General features: G+C 42.2%; 1 long non-coding RNA gene and 1 pseudogene across 1 annotated transcript; one reads left to right on the plus strand and one right to left on the minus strand.

The window, feature by feature from the left end:
- Positions 1-18,124, plus strand: part of LOC120555538 — a 55,394-nt pseudogene that overhangs the window by 19,784 nt on the left and 17,486 nt on the right.
- Positions 15,038-16,222, minus strand: LOC120555540. The gene is made up of 3 exons (XR_005638729.1): positions 16,042-16,222; positions 15,627-15,909; positions 15,038-15,511 (listed from the first exon to the last, which is right to left on the minus strand). It is a non-coding gene; the product is annotated as an uncharacterized LOC120555540 (long non-coding RNA).

An 18,124-nucleotide genomic window follows, 5' to 3' on the forward strand; every position in this document is an offset into this window, starting at 1 on the left:
CAGTCGTGGCTCGGCTGGGGCTCATCTAGAGATTCAGCATGTCCCCTATTTCATCATTTGTAGGGTAGACAGCAATGACTTTTTGGCAGATGATCAGTTTTTGGCAAGACACCTGTAGCCGGTGAACTGCAATCAGTGAACCTTGTAGTGATTCAGCAACTGAAGCCTACTGCTGTAGGCTACTGCACCTGAGATATCCCGATTTATAGATAGATATATGTAGTAGGGGGGCCCTGATCTGTCTCTCTCAGTTAAGGTGTCCTTAAAACATTGAAGAATTCTTCTCTAAGGGACCATTCGGTATTCATAGAATGGACCACCGGAGGAAAATAGGGGGGGGTCATGTCTTTTTATTCTTTGCTGGGGGGAGGGTCGCCCAACATTTTTTACTCTGGGAGGGGGGGGTCACCCAACTTTTGTATTCATGAAAAGAGCAACATTTCAAAGTGGCTTGTTTGGTGCATATTTTTCCATGTAGCTCTCAGTCTCAGCCCCCCATCAGCACCCTGGCAGATGGGTCTGACCTCATACGTGGAGTTTACTGGGGGCAAGAGGAGCACTGCCTCCCTGGTGGCTGAAACGGGTAATTGCATTGTTTAAAAATGTAGTGGAATAATTACGTTTGGCATGACCAGATATATATGAATATTTTAAATAACACAAAACCAATGGTGGTAGGTAATACATCTGATTTCATATACTGCTTTAGTAAAAAAAAATATTACATGGCTGACGATGGGAGCAGCAGGACGCAAAAAACGAAAATTACTGTTGCACTGGACATCTTGCCATGCCAATGTTGCCATAAAGGTTTCCTAAATGCCATGTATATAAAATTGATGTCAACTTGATTGCGCATTTTGTGTAGATTTGGACTTTTATACCTTTATTCCACTTTGTTTAAACGGCGAAGTGGAGAGACCTCGTTCACCTGTTTGGAGCTGGCTGGTGAATGTGACGCTCGTATAGGCCTTGCTGGATACATCGTGACATATTTTGTGGATCTACTGATCGCTGTGGATTACTTTTTTTTGTGTCACTTGATTAAGGCAAAATAAGGATCTTTTTTCTTAACTTGTCTTAACATTTTATGGTGTGATTGCGCTGCGTTTGGTCTCAACAGACTGTAGGTCGAACACTGACTGTTCACTGTTACATTTTAGTTGAATTATTCCACCACCATCTGTCTATTGCATTCCAAGACAGCCGTGCCGCAATTGGCAATTGATTATTACCCATGTGTGCTTTGTTGAATGGTCTCAATGTTTTATTGTTTTATTTCATGTGAATACTAGTTTACTAGAGGAGTAACTTAGTATTTGAAGTAATGCAGTAATGCAGGAAGTGTGCATTTAGTTTCCATGCTTATTTTGTTTTCACAACAATGTTAGTGAGTAAATCTACTGAAATGGCCACCACACCATAACAGAGGAGTGTGATGTTTAAGATGAGAAAGCAGAGCTTAAGCTGCGAGTCTCTTAGCTGTAAAAAAACAATGGGCATCTGTATGTCTTTACCAAGCGCAAACCGGTATAGAAGGCAACAATGAAATGTTGGGGAGGGTCATGTCTCTTTTCCCAATCGATTAGGAGGGTCATAGAAAATTGTATTGCTGGTGAGGGGAGGGTCAAGTCTATTTTGACTAAAGATCCTAAAACTCCTCCGGTAGCCCCTCAAATAAATAATGAATAGTCCCTTAGTGCAAAAGTGACAATTCTTGTCAAGTAAAAAGAGCAGTGAATCATCTTTGTGTGACAAGATAATGCTATATCAGATGTGTCAAACACATTCATTAGAACATACTATTGACACATTAATAGTTTATGACAAATTGTATATATATAATTAAAAACAAGTCCAATAAGTACTAGCACAATAAAAAAAAATTCTGAGTTAAACAACAGGAAATTGAGAATGCTTGAAGTTAAACTAACTGTCTGGTTTCATCTGGATTGATTGAAGAAGAACCTGGGGAAATACAAGTGTTCCAACTTATATGGGTGGGAAAGCCAACCAACTGACATCTTAATATGGCATACCAAAGACACCAAAGACACCAAATTCTGATAAACTGGAAGTAGTAGTTTAGAAGAGACGGTAGTTTGTGTAAGATGTGGGATTTGTTTTCGGTTGTCTGTCCTCTGGCATTCTAAACTCGCTAGCCTGACTATCTGTCCAATCTGAGTTTGCTGTTGCACGACTAAAACAACTTTTGAACGTACACATGTTCCACCAAAACAAGTTTCTTCCAATTCAATTCAGTTCAATTTTATTTATAGTATCAAATCATAACACAAGTTATCTCGAGAAACTTTACAGATAGAGTAGGTCTAGACCACACTCTATAATTTACAAAGCCCCAACAATTCCAACAATTCCAGTAATTCCCTCAAGAGCAAGCAGTGCGACAGTGGCGAGGAAAAACTCCCTCTTGGGAAGAAACCTCGGACAGACCCAGGCTCTTGGTAGGCGGTGTCTGACGGTGCCGGTTGGGGATGTGATGAACAGTGGCAATAATAGTCACATTAATAATGGAACAGTGACTTCAAATGGTAGTCGTAGTAGTTCATGTCATATCAGTGCGCTGCAGGGCGTTACAGGATGTAGCGTGGCCCAGCAGAGCATGGATGGACGTAGTAGGAAGCTGCAGGGTTCAGGAGGAACGCAGCATGACATTGCAGGGCACCGCGGAGCTCAGCAGGGAGTGCAGCAGGACCACGGCGACAGCTGCAACCAGGATCTTGGTGCCAACGTTCTCCAAGGAAATACGCTGGAGGAAGAAACATAAGGACTCCGGGGAGTAAACTCCCCAGAAGCTAGGATTAATAACAAGCATTTCTGGGACGAGATGCACACAAATGGTAATAGAAAGGGAGAGGAGAGAGCAGCTCAGTGTTTCAAAGGAAGGAAGTCCCCCGGCAGTCTAAAACTGTAACAGCGTAACTAAGAGAGACAGGTCATAAGGAGAGGTAGCTTGTTCGGGCTTGGAACTCTCCCCCTGCCGGATCAGGCTGTGCTGGCCTGCCTCCCTCTACTTTTGTTATTATTAATCTAACAATTATGAAGAGAAGCAGGTGGGCCAGTTAGGTGGACACTGCAATTCCTCACTCTCTAACTATAAGCTTTATCAAATAGGAGAGTTTTAAGTTCATTCTTGAATGTGGTGACAGTTTCTGCCCCCGAACCCAGATTGGGAGCTGGTTCCATAGGAGAGGAGCCTGATAGCTAAAGGCTCTGGCTCTCATTCTACTTTTAGAGACTCTAGGTACCACAAGTAACTCTGCATTCTGGGAGCGCAGTGCTCTAGTGGGACAATAAGGTATTAGGAGCTCTTCCAGATATGATGGTGCTTGACCATTTAGAGCTTTGTAGGTCAGGAGAAGAATTTTAAATTCAGTCCTGGATTTTATAGGAAGCCAATGCAGAGAAGCTAACACAGGAGAAATATGATCTCTTTTCTTAGTTCTTGTGAAAACACGTGCTGCAGCGTTTTCTGGATCAGCTGGAGAGTCTTAAGGGACTTATTTGAGCAACCTGACAGTAGGGAATTACAGTAGTCCAGCCTGGAAGTAACGAATGCATGGACTAGTTTTTCAGCATCGTTTTGAGACAGGATATTCCTAATTTTGGCAATGTTACGAAGATGAAAGAAGGCTGTTCTTGAGGTTTGTTTTAGATGGGCGTTAAAGGATATATCCTGATCAAAAATAACTAGTGCTGGAGGCCAGGGCAATACCATCCAGAGTAGCTATGTCTTTAGATAATGAGGTTCGGAGGTGTTTAGGGCCCAACACAATAACTTCAGTTTTGTTAGAGTTTAACATCAGGAAATTATAGGTCATCCATGATTTTATATCTTTAATGCACGCTTGAAGTTTAGCTAGCTGACTGGTTTCGTCTGGTTTGATTGACAAGTATAATTGGGTGTCATCCGCACAACAGTGAAAGTTAATTGAGTGTTTCTTAATAATATTACCAAGAGGAAGCATATATAAGGAGAATAGAATAGGTCCAAGCACTGAGCCTTGTGGAACGCCATGGCTAACTTTAGTGTACTTGGAGGATTTATCATTAACATTAACAAATTGAGATCGATCAGAGAAATAGGACTTAAACCATCTTAGAGCGATTCCTTTAATGCCAACTAAGTGTTCCAATCTCTGTAACAGGATTGTATGGTCAATAGTGTCAAATGCAGCAGTAAGATCTAGTAGAACAAGAATGGAGACAAGTCCTTTGTAGCAGTTAGAAGGTCAGAAGAAATCACATAACTGATTAGCAACTACCTTCTCAAGGATCTTGGATAAAAAGGGAAGGTTAGATATAGGTCTACAGTTTGCTAAGACCTCAGGATCGAGGGTGGGTTTTTTCAGAAGAGGTTTTATCACTGCTACTTTAAATGACTGCGGTACATAACCTGTTAATAAGGACATATTGATCATATCTAGTAATGAAGTGTTAACCATGGGTAACGCTTCTTTGAGTAGCCTCGTTGGGATAGGGTATAAGAGACAGGTAGATGGCTTAGCTGAAGATACCTTTAAAGGGGTGATAGAATTATTATATAGGGTATTTCACACTGTTCCTTATGGTCTCCTAATGGGGTATGTAACATTGGTTGTGCTGAAAATGGCCTGGTTGATATTTTACTGGCCCTTATGCATCCCTGTGTTTTGACATTAGAGACGCGCGCTGATTGGTTGAGCGAATCCCCAATACACATACATTAGAGAAGCGACAGAATCTCATATTCCAGACACTGCAATGTTTCATTACCAAATTCACTTCTGAGACTTTTTTAAGCGAGAAATCAACTATATAAAGCTGAAATATGGGCCGCTTTACAAAAATTGATGGCTAATTGCAAATTTGGTAAGACGCGGTCGGACTTTAGGAGCTCCACACAGTTCGCAGAAAGCGGCAGCCTGCTGGGCTCCATACCCAGCGCAAAGTCACCCTTTGTGGATACTGCACTACGGGGCTCGCGCCCGGCCGGCCGGCATAACTAATATATTTACGGTTTGAATTTCGTCACGCCACTTATATAACATCATTCCCCAATGTCTTATAAAGCTAACCGTTGTGTCCGATTTGATTTTAAGGCATTTTTATGAACGCGAGGCGTCTTTGTAGGACGAGCAGCTGCTTGCTATATGTCCCATTCATTACATTGGGAAATAAGGGGGCTTGCTTGCTCACTTCGCGCATAACTAAAGTATATTTACAGTTTGAATTTCCCCCGCCCCGGCATGAATATTACAGGTTCCTCAAGGTCTTACAAAGCTTAGCTAACACTTGTCCGATTTCGGATTTCAATTGAATGTATTTTTGTGAATGTCAGAGTTAGGAGGAGGCTAGCTAGCTCTCATTGATGGACTCCATCTCACGCGGCTCTATCAATGAGACTCGCGGACAAGAGGCGTTTATTTCCCCGATTGTTTGTTTAAATAACTCAACACACATTCCCATTATAAGATTAACTGGAACCTGCGGGCTGCGGTAAAAGATTGCGGGCGTAACAAGCTCGCTGACACTGCGGTCAGGGCGATGTAGCAACCCAGGCAGCACCAACACCGGCACTAAACTCCGACACACAGTCGGAGAAAATTTGCAATTAGCCATCCATTTTCGTAAAGCGGCCCATATTTGAGCTTTATATGGTTGATTTCTCGCATAAAAAAGTTTCAGAAGTGAATTTTGTAATGGAATAGCAGAGATCTGCGTAACCTAGCTAGATTCAGAAAACTACCTGATCTCAGGTCAGTTGTGTAGTGTGTAGCTTTATGTAAATGTTGGGGCGTGACCATTCTCTTAATACACCCATGGGCTGACAAAGGTTCCGGTTTTTGGGAGGTTGACGTCAACTTCCAGCTTTGTTGGGATTCGCCCGTTTTCAGCTGCAGTTTCAAAATATGAGATTTTCATAGTAAAGGGGTGTCAATGGGATTTTGAGCTTTTATGTATGTCCTATTTACCCACCGAACTGTCCACATTCAACTATGACAGGGTAAAATCGGTTTTGCATTCTATCACCACTTTAACATTAATTGTTAAAGGTCTATAGCAGGGGTGTCAAACTCAATTTCCCAGAGGGCCACGCTGGAAAATAAGAATTGCATCAAGGGCCAGACATTTAGTTTATTGACGTGTTTATTTAATTGAAAAAGTCAAATATCTTTGACTGTATTATTGCACTTGTCATATAGTCTTCTCACTCACAGTTTGGTCCACATAAAGCCCTAAAGAAGTTAGGTAAAAGTTCCTCGGCCATTATAGAAAAAAAAGTGCCCAAAAACATCGGAAAAAGTGACAAAAACTAGTTGGGCCGAAATGTATTGTGAACCTAAATTGATATCCGGGCCGGATCATAATCTGTGAGGGGCCGGATTTGGCCCGCGGGCCTTGAGTTTGACACATGTGGTCTATAGGATAAAAGCAATCTAAAAATATGTCGGGACTAGTCGTTCTTTCTAGCGGTCCTGCGTTTAAAGGTGAACCGTTAGAAGTTGAGGGCAAAAGGTGATGGATTTTATCTCTAATTGTTATAATTTTATCATTAAAGAAGCTCATGAAGTCATCACTACTCAGAGCTAGAGGAATAGATGGCTCAGTAGAGCTGTGACTCTCTGTCAGCCTGGCTACAGTGCTGAAAAGAAACCTTGGGTTGTTCTTATTTTCTTCTATTAGTGATGAGTAATAGTCTGATCTGGCCTTTCTTAGGGCCTTCCTATAGGTTTTGAGACTTTCTTGCCAATCCAAACGAGATTCTTCCACTTTGGTGGAACGCCATTTCCTTTCGAGGTTTCGCAAGATTTGCTTTAATTTGCGAGTTTGGGAGTTATACCAAGGTGCTAATTTCCTTTGCTTCATCATCTTTTTGAGGGGAGCAACAGAGTCTAAAGTCGTCCGTAGGCAGGTCGTAGCACCGTCTACAAATGTATCAATTTGGGAGGGACTGAGGTTAACATAAAGGTTCTCTGTTATGTTAAGGCATGACATAGAGTCAAATGCTGTAGGAATATCTCTCTTAAATTTAGCTATAGCACTGTCAGAAAGGCATCTAGTGTAGAAGTTTTTATCTAATTTAGTATAGTCAGGTATTAAGAATTCGAAAGTAATTAAAGAATGATCTGATAATACCGAATTCTGTGGAAATATTATTAAATCCTCAATTTCAATACCATATGCCAGCACAAGGTCGAGGGTGTGGTTAAACCGTCGCCTTGTGCACATTCTGACTAAAACCGATTGAATCTAACAATGAGTTGAAAGCAGTACTAAGGCTATCATTGTCAACGTCCACATGGATATTAAAATCACCTACAATAAGTACTTTGTCTGATTTAAGGACTAAACATGATAAAAACTGAGAATTCAGATAAAAATTCAGAATACGGACCTGGAGCCCTGTAAATAACAATGAATATAATTGGCTGTAATGTTTTCCATTTTGGATGTTGAAGATTAAGAACAAGACTTTCAAACGAGTTATAATTTAGTTTTGGTTTAGGATTAATTAACAGGCTTGAATCAAAGATGGCTGCAACTCCCCCTCCTCGGCCTGAGCCTCTAGGAATTTGAGTATTAATATGACTGGGAGGAGTGGCTTCATTTAGACTAACATATTCTTCATGGCCCAGCCAGGTTTCAGTAAGACAAAATAAATAAATTTTATTATCTGATATCAAGTCGTTTACCAATACTGCTTTAGAAGACAGAGATCTAATATTTAATAGTCCACATCTAATTTTCCTATTTTGTTCTATCGTTGCAGTTGTTTTATTTCCAATTAGGTTGTTGAGTATAGCGCATCTTTTGTTTACCTTTGATTTAACCGATCTGAGTTGGGGGACAGACACCGTGCTTATTAGACTATGAGTGGGCAACAGCTCAAACGGAAGCACAGAGGGGTGCATTGCACTGCACCTCTGATTACTAATATCAAACTTGGGTTGTCATGGTTTATGACCGATAATAGATTCGGTCAGATTTTTTGATATGAGAGCGGCTCCGTCCCAGGTGGGATGAATGCCGTCTCTCTCAATCAGACCAGGCTTTCCCCAGAAAGCCCCCCCAGTTATTCACATAGTCCACATCATTAGCTGGGCACCACCCCGACAACCAGCGGTTGAAGGATGACATGCGGCTGTACATTTCATCGCTGGTCAGGTTTGGCAGGGGTCCAGAGAAAACTACAGAGTCTGACATTGTCTTTGCGTATGCACAAAGTGACTCAACATTAATTTCAGTGATCTCCGATTTACGACCATTACCACCTACGTGAAGTATGATCTTACTGTATTTACAGTTCTTTTTAGCCAGCAACTTTAGATGGGATTTTATATCGCCCGCTCTAGCCCCGGGGACACATATGACCGTGGCTATTTTGCAGCGGAACCGTTGCTCCGTCTGGCGCTTAGTACCGCCCAAGATGATTGTGATTGGTTTAAAGAAATGCCAATTTTTCTCCCATCCTTTAATGCTGTATGCACTAGCCAGACCCTCCGCTGCAGCGCTGTAGAGGAAGGTCTGGCAAATCGAGAACTACGAGAACCCCAACCTGTAAACACCTGTTGCAGCACGGCTCAATCAGTCGTGGCTCGGCTGTGGCTCATGTAAAGATTCAGCATATCACCTATTTCATCATTCGTAGGGTAGACAGCAATTACTTTTTGGCAGATGATCAGTTTTTGGCAAGTAGCCTGTAACCGGTGAACCACAATCATTGAACCTTGTAGTGATTCCGCAACACCTATCCCCCCCTCCCCGCACGCGTGGGAACACACAGAGATATCGCGATTTGGTTAGAATCAGTGGTGCAGAGTTGGGAAAGCCTTTTGTGTTTATATGACTTCTCCAAATTGTGGGCACAGTTGCAATATGTGTTTGCCTCACACACAGTCTTGCAGAGTTCTTCCAAAAAACAGGAACATTGACTATTTGAACAGCGCTACTATGTATTAAAAGCCATTATAAATATGTTTTCAGGTTAGGTTTAAAAAGAGCTAGGTCTGTAATAGTGCAAATGTCAAAGGGTAACCTGTTCCAAAGTCTCGGGGCAGATCAGCCCACAGTTTATACCTCGACCGTGGGACTTCTAAAATGAAGTGCTTCGATGACCACAAGGACCTGTTGTGCTCACTAGTTGTGCTCACTAAGGGTTAAAATCTTGACCAAATACGCAGCGGCCAGGCCATTAATAGCCTTCAAAAAACAAATTGATTGATTGATTGATTCTAAAATGCACCGGGAGCCAATGGAGAGTGTAAAGAATGGGGCTAATGTGTGCACGCCTGGAAGTATTCATTAAATGTGAGCAACAGCCTTTCACACAAGTTGAAGGGGCCAGATGGAGGTTTGAATGAGGCCAACATAAAGAGCATCTCAACAATCCAGCCTAAAAAAAAAAACTGATTTGCCTCCTCTAGATCACACCGGTTTAGGAAGAGCTTAATTTTAGCCAGAAGACGAAGCTGGAAAAAGCTCAGTCATGACATAAATTACTACAAAAGAAGACAGATGTACAAACAAACCAACAGTCAGCAAACAGTTATTCTATATCCTTGACGTTCCATTTCCAGGATTGCTCCATTGCCGCCGAAAAATCCGCCGTATTTCACTCATTTAGGCCGGATATCCGTTGCCTTGTGCTTCCTTTGTGTTGGCATTTTAAACTCCAGTGGGTTTATGTTTTTCCAAACTTTTTTTGTTTAGTTTTTTACATATAACAGGGTAGTGACGTAACACAAACAAGATAAGCACAACACAGAGGAACCGGAACAACCCTTTCCTTCAAACCCCCACCCACGCCCGCCGATAGGGGGGGACAAACGGGTCTGTTGTCCCGGGCCCAGGATAAGGGGGGGGGCCCAGAACTGGGCCCTCATTAAATTATGGAATAATAATAATAATAATAAAAATTTAAATAGGCATATTTGTGGAAAAATATGTAATATTTGACTTATATAAAGCTTTATATTTGTTTTCTTCCTAATTGTCCTTAAAATAGTGGCCAAGAACCCCCACACCCCCAACACAAAAATGGTTTGGCCACTGATCAAAATTTTATGTTGTCAGTAGATTTGAAGTTCGGTACGCTCAAAATGTCCGATCAGCACAAGTCCGGTGCTCAGAAAAGGAAAGAAAAGAGAAGAAGAGAAGAAGAAAATAGAGGCCTTAGAGATTTTCTAAACAAATATTTAAAAAAAAAGGTGGTGACGGTGAAGCTGGAACTAGTGAAGTCAATGTAGAGCAAGGTAAGAAACAGCGCAGCCAATGTTTACGAGCCTTGTAACGTAAGCTAACAGGCCAGCTCTAATGGTAACGTCCATTAGCTTGTATAAAGCCTGACACAACACGTTATCTTTGACAGAAACATTTGAGTTTGGTAGCCCCGTCAGAGAGGAGGAGACAGAGAGGAGAGAGAGCCAGCTGCAGTCAGGTGACAGAGAGAGTGATGCGGGAGGGGCCCACAGCTCCGCAACGGAGGGACAGAGTCAGGCTACCGGTGAGATAGAAGAGAGAGAGAGAGGGAGTCACAGTGATGTGGGAGGGGCCCGCTGCCCCACAACGGAGGGACAGAGTCAGGCTACCGGTGAGAGAGAAGAGAGAGAGAGAGTCACAGTGATGCGGGAGGGGCCCGCTACCCCGTCGGAGAGTCTGAGCAGGATGGATCAGAGACTGATCACACACTTAATTTCAGCGATCCTGCATTATGGCCAACTAGAATGACCGACTCTGATAGAGTGAACCTCGTACATGTGATGGCAAAACAAACGCCTTTCTCAGAGAGGGCAAAGGAATTGCCAGCAGATGCAGAGGGCAGGGAATTCCCAAACTATTTGACATATTCCACATCCCACAATGGAAGGGAAAAAATCGATAGGGACTGGATAGTATATAGCAGCTCAAAAAAGGCCTTATTTTGCCTACCATGCTTGCTGTTCTCCTTTGAAGTAGAGAAAAAGTCAACTAGTGCATTAAATTCCACAGATGGGATGAAAATATTGAATATAAAATACAGAAAGCTTTATGAGAGATTTCAAGAACATGAAAGAAACTGTGCACACAAACATTGTTATTGGAAATGGAAGAACCTACAACATTCTGTCCTACAGACTTCTGGAATTGACAGCCAACAAATAAAATTGATGGACACAGAAATAGAAAAAACAAAGCACTACTGAAGCGGCTGCTGGATCTAACACTATACTTAGCCTTCAGGAATCTGCCATTCAGGGGCAGCACAAATACACTAGATGAGCCAGACAATGGAAATTTCCTTGGCATAATTGAGCTGTTGGCAAAGTATGACAGTATCCTAAATGACCATTTACAAAACATTAGAGAGTACCGGCAACAGGGAAAGAGACTCCAAGCTCATTACCTTTCACCTGACAGCCAAAACGAATTTATTGAACTTTGTGCTCAGCGTGTCATAAACACCATTTTGAGCAAAGGCAAGAAACAACATTCTATTCCATAATGTGTGATAAAACCCCAGATGTGTCAAATTTGGAGCAAAATGTACTGTTGCTGAGGTATGTCAGTCAAACTTCCCCTGAGGATGGGTGGGAAATAAATGAACGTTTCCTTGAATTTAAGGACTTTTCAAGAAAGACAGGAGAGGAAATCGCCACAATGGTGGAACAATCACTAGGTGAACATGGGATAGATATAGCTGATTGCAGGGGTCAGTGCTATGATAATGGAGCTAACATGGCAGGAAAAGTGAGAAGAGTACAAGCTCGCATACTGAATAAAAATCCCTTGGCCACATACTCACCATGTGCATCTCACATGTTAAACCTAGTTGGTGTCCATGCAGCCCGGGCCTGCCCAGAAATAGACATATTCTTTGGCTTTATCAATCAGCTGTACACACTATTCAGTGGCAGCCCTCACAGATGGGAAATCTTACAAAGAGTTTTGGGTTGTTCTCTGCACAGCTTGTCTGACACACGATGGAGTGCGCGGATAGAGGCAGTGCGCCCAGTGGCAAAACATTTGCCCGGTGTGATCCAGGCTTTAGACACCTTTATCACTACAGGTAACCTCACCAGTGAAGCCAAAGCTGAAGCACAGGGTCTAAAGACCTACTTTCAGTCCTTTAATGCAGTTTTGCTACTCACGTTTTGGGTCAAGGTGTTACAATTCATAGAGGATAGAAACCTTACCAGCCAGTCATCAACCATCTCACTTGATGTGCAAGCTGTCAATATAAAGGAACTGGAGGAGGAGATTGCCTGCATGCGTGCATCATGGGATAGTTTTCTGACAGAGGCAACTGCTGTTGCCATGTCCATGGGCATCAAATCCCAGTTAGAAATGAGACAGAGAAAGAGGAAGCGTTTCTTTGATGAGTCAGAAAAGCAAGGGACAGAGGAGCAAAGCCCAGAGACCCTATTCAGAGATAGAGTGTTTCATGTTGCAATGGACAGCATAATCTCTCAACTACATGTACGGTTCTCATCAATGCAGCAGATATGTGACGAGTTCTGCGTCCTGTGGAAATTCAGAGCTATGCCACAGGACAGCATCAATGCATCATGCTGAAAGCTCTCTGAGAAATATAAGAATGACCTCACAGAGTCCCTTGAAGACCAAATTCAGCACTTAAAGAAAATATATAGTGCAACTTTTGAAGACGGTCTTGGACCTCTGGACCTACTAAATGGCATATACAAAATGGGACTACAGAGCATTTATGGAGACCTGTGTGTCCTGCTGCGTATTTTCCTGTCTCTGTCTGCCTGTGACTGTGGCTGGAGGTGAGCGGGCCTTCAGTAAAATGAAGATAATAAAAAACTACTTGCGCTCTAACATGTCACAGGAGAGGCTCAATGGTTTGGCAATGCTCTCCATAGAGCGTCAACTTTCCAAGAAACTGGACTTTAAAGACATCATAGATGATTTTGCCACAAGGAAAGTTCGGCGCATGGTATTTGGAGTTCAAATCTAAACATGTCACACCAGCAGTAGCCTAAAATACAATGGTAAATATTCATTTATTTCCTGCTAGAGTCAGAATTCCAATACATATGAAGAGTATATTTGGCAACAGCTTGTGTAGTTTGTTTATGTTACCCATTATTGTCAATGCCTGTCACTTGTCTTTTGCAGAGAAAGATGTGAGGAGAAGAAGAGCAGAGGAACAGGAGAGAAAAAGGAGAGGAACAGGAGAGGAAGAGCAGAGGAGAGGAGAGGAACATGAGAGGAAGAGCAGAGGAGAGGAACATGAGAGGAAGAGCAGAGGAGAGGAACATGAGAGGAAGAGCAGAGGAGAGGAACATGAGAAGAAGAGCAGAGGAGAGGAAGAGCAGAGGAGAGGAGAGGAACATCAGAGAAGAAGAGCAGAGGAGAGGACGAGCAAGGGAAAAGGAGAGATCTGGGCGCGGGGGGGGGCCATCTAAGATTAACTCGTCCCAGGCCCAGGCAAGACTGTCAGCTGGCCTGCCCCCACCCACCCGCAACAACCCCAACACATGTCCAAACTGAGGACAAACAACACACACCCATGCACACTGACATAACACACACCAATAAAGAGGAGAGAAAACAACAACAACAACAACAACAACAACAACAAAAGGGGGGAGAGCTCAATTCTCCAAATCAGGGGACAGGCTGAGGGAATCAACAAGTTCTAGGAAAGGGTTCCACATCTCTCGAAATGTCGCAATTGACGTGGCGACAGTCTCCGGGGAATGTTTCCAAAATCCTTGTTCTCATTATGACCATCAGGCTTCACTGCTCCTCGAAAGAAGGATACTTGCATCCATCATGTCTGTGTATTGATTTCAAACATGTAAGAAAAACATTATTTTCTGAAAAAATATAAATATAAAAGAAACTTTTGCTTCATATGGGAAGAATTCAAATGTCTCTTCCCATTTTCTTTGCAATAAATGTAAGTATGGTGGTGGGTCTCTGGTGCCTCCTAGTGGACAAAAAGACCCTGAACATTACACTGCCAGGGGACATGCCTTTCAAAGAAGATCTAAGCTTCTCCAGCTTCAAATTGTCGAGCACTTCCTTAATCCAACGGTCATGTAAAGGGGGGGCGGGAAAGCTTCCAGTTGAGCAGGATCAGTCTCCAAGCTAACAGAGAAGCAAATGCCAGGGCCCATCTCAGCGCAACAGGAAGGTCAGCGTCATGGGAAATGCCAAAAATGGCTGATAACAGGTTAGGGGGATAATGTGCCCATAGGCTCTGCTTATAGTATCAAAAATGCTCATCCAAAAAGATGTTAGTTTGGGTAACTATGGTTAACTTTTCCTCAGATCTCTGCAGGGTAAATGCAGACAGCTAGCTAGACTATCTGTCCAATCTGAGTTTTCTGTTGCATGACTAAAACAACTTTTGAATGTACACGGTCCACCAAAACAAGTTCCTTCCGAGCCTATTTTGCAGCAGCAGCGCTGCTTTTCTTAGTCACGACTGTGATCGGTTTAAAGAAATGCCAATGAACCAGAGCACGTTTTCCTCCCATCCCCGAATGCTATGTGGAGTAGCCAGACCCTTCTCCAGGGCGCTTTGGAGGAGGGTCTGGCAAAGCGACACAGTAAGGATTCAAAAAAGCAACGAATTAGGAACCACTGAGTCACTCAAGGTGCTTTAACTCATCATTCATTTGTTTCTTCCTCTGCAGCAACAAAACATGTTACCTGAGTCAAACTGGACTCAATAGGGCTGACACTGCACTCCATTTTAAGAGCCCCTCTTATGCTTTTTGGGATTTTTCCTTTCTTTTAGTGAGTTATATAGTTTTTTTGTGTATGTTAATAATTGATGTATAAAGTTTAAATTTTTTTATCTCTCTCTCTCACAGACAGCACTTTTTCTCAACTGCCTGAAACGCCTCGCCCACATTCCTGTTTCCATTCCTAAATTAGTGATGACACTGATTGAGAAAGCCAGCCGTGTTTTTCATCTGTGCTGCTCCTTAAGCGAGCACAGCCCGTCCAGTGAGTCATTTGAATTTGGTTGACCAATCACAACAGAGTAGGCCAGCTCACCAATCAGAGCAGACTGGGCTTTTCATGAAGGAGGCCAAGAGCTCAGAGTGTTTCAGGCAGAGGAGCTGCAGTAATGGGCAGTGTGAGAAACACTAGAAAATTCCGGAAGAAATTTTGACAGTGTGCCTACTACTTGGTGCACATCCGAATAACACTAGCTAAGTATTAATAGCAGTAGCTGTATTGACATACATAGGTCACACTGACTACATTTACAAGCTGTCAATTTGACAATCTCAAGCAATCGGTCAAGAAATGCAAGTATCAGATTTGCATTATAGGGTCCCAGATTTGCATGGTGGTGGAGGACCCCATTTTGTGTGATAGCAGCGCAAAGGGTGATGTTACCCCCTCGTTGCCCTGGCACATTAGTGATTGCCCTGTGCCCTATTACATTTCTCCCTCTTCTTCTTGTTTTTGCAAGGTTAAATCCAGCCTCATCCACATATATAAATTCATGTTGAATTTCAGCAGCATCCATTTGCAAGACTCTCTGAAACACAAGAAAATAGGATGCTATTCAATATCTATAGCACAGTATATTTTTTGTGACAGAACATTATGAGCAGTGCATGATACCACACCATAGTCAGATGAACAATGCATACCTCCACATACTCATTGCGCAGATGTTTCACTCTCTCTGAATTTCTGTCAAATGGTACCCGATACAGTTGCTTCATGTATATTTGATTTTTCTTTAGGATTCGACCTAATGTTGACAGAGAGACTCGTTGGATGTTATTGAAAATATTGTCATCATTGATGATATTGGCTTGGATTTCTCGTAGCCTGATACAATTATTGGCCAAAACCATGTTCACAATTGCGGCCTCTTGTGCACGAGTAAACATAGGGCCCCTTCCACCTTGGTGTCCTCGACCCTCAATCCTATGTAAAAAAAAAATAAGAAAAATAAATAAATAAATTTATAAATATATGACAGCCTACAGTCAATTGTCACAGTAAACAATATTGATTATACAAGCTTCAGTTTCAATTTATACTGTGTGGTTAGCTTACCTGTTTTCTCGATGAAATGTCCGAATTACTGACGCAACAGTATTTCTGCTGAGATTTGGTTGAACTCTTTGTCCAGCTTCCATCAGTGTCAGTCCATGGTTGATAACATGGTCAATAAGTGTTGCACGGATTTCTCGAGTCAAATTTGGTCCTCGTCTTCTTTGTTCAGGTTCTTCTCTTCCTCTACCTAGGCCTCTTCCTCTACCTCCTTCTCCTCTTCCTCTACCGCCTTCATCTCCTCTTTGAGCTCCCCCTCTCATTCTCACTCTTCTTCTTCTTCTTCTAACTCCTTCCATTTTTGTTGAAGACAGGTGAACTCACCTGCTGCCTTTTATAGCACACCTGAGTGCTGCGTTTTCAAATTAGCACATGTGTGCTTCCACACCTGGTAGATGTGTTTATCCAATTCGTTCATTAGTGTGGTAATTGGCAATCCGGTGCTTTGTAATGACAAGGAAGTAACCTCACAATCCTTATCTGTGTCTAAGGTGTGAAAATGTGTGTAGAGTTTTACAAATCACTGTGTGTAATGTTTTGCAAAAAGGGTGAAGCAGACATTGTGTGTAATGTTGTGCAAATCTGTGGAGGTGTTTTGCTCATTGGAGTAGAATTTTGCAAATTGTGTGAAAATTTTTATTTTAGTGTGTAAACAATCGTAAAAAACTGTAATAAGTTATGATATAATGGATTAAGCTACCCAGCAGTGTATGGACTTTTGTATTCATGAAAACAGCAAAATTTCAAAGTGGCTTCTCTGGTGCATATTTTCCCATGTAGCTCTCAGTCTTGGCCCCCCATCGCTAGCAGATGGGTCCCTCCCTGTTTAGTCAGCCAGACAATTTGAGCTATAGCTTTGTAGAGACCGTGGGATTTCCCAAACTGAATAAATCCTGCCCGCACATAAACACAAAACTGCTTTGCTAGCTCCATCGTGTACATCTTTGTCAAGCGCTAACCAGTACAGAAGGTATCAATAAATTATTGGGGAGGGTCATGTCTCTTTTCCCAATCGATTAGGAGGGTCATAGAAAAATGTATTGCTGGTGACGGGAGGGTCAAGTCTATTTTGACTAAAGATCCTAAAACTCCTCCGGTAGCCCCTCAAATAAATAATGAATAGTCCCTTAGTGCAAAAGTGACAATTCTTGTCAAGTAAAAAGAGCAGTGAATCATCTTTGTGTGACAAGATAATGCTATATCAGATGTGTCAAACACATTCATTAGAACATACTATTGACACATTAATAGTTTATGACAAATTGTATATATATAATTAAAAACAAGTCCAATAAGTACTAGCACAATAAAAAACTAATCTCAGTTAAACAACAGGAAATTGAGCATGCTTGAAGTTTAACTAACTGTCTGGTTTCATCTGGATTGATTGAAGAAGAACCTGGGGAAATACAAGTGTTCCAACTTATATGGGTGGAAAAGCCAACTAACTGACATCTTAATATGGCATACCAAAGACACCAAAGACACCAAATTCTGATAAACTGGAAGTAGTAGTTTAGAAGAGACAGTAGTTTGTGTAAGATGTGGGATTTGTTTTCGGTTTTCTGTCCTCTGGCATTCTAAACTCGCTAGCTAGACTATCTGTCCAATCTGAGTTTGCTGTTGCACGACTAAAACAACTTTTGAACATACACATGTTCCACCAAAACAAGTTTCTTCCAATTCAGTTCAATTTTATTCATAGTATCAAATCATAACACAAGTTATCTCGAGACACTTTACAGATAGAGTAGGTCTAGACCACACTCTATAATTTACAAAGCCCCAACAATTCCAACAATTTCAGTAATTCCCTCAAGAGCAAGCAGTGCGACAGTGGCGAGGAAAAACTCCCTCTTGGGAAGAAACCTCGGACAGACCCAGGCTCTTGGTAGGCGGTGTCTGACGGTGCTGGTTGGGGATATGATGAACAGTGGCGATAATAGTCACATTAATAATGGAACAGTGACTTCAAATGGTAGTCGTAGTAGTTCATGTCATATCAGTGCGCTGCAGGGCGTTACAGGATGTAGCGTGGCCCAGCAGAGCATGGATGGACGTAGTAGGAAGCTGCAGGGTTCAGCAG

This window comes from Perca fluviatilis, chromosome 3 (genome assembly GCF_010015445.1).
Source record: "Perca fluviatilis chromosome 3, GENO_Pfluv_1.0, whole genome shotgun sequence".
NCBI lineage: Eukaryota > Metazoa > Chordata > Actinopteri > Perciformes > Percidae > Perca > Perca fluviatilis.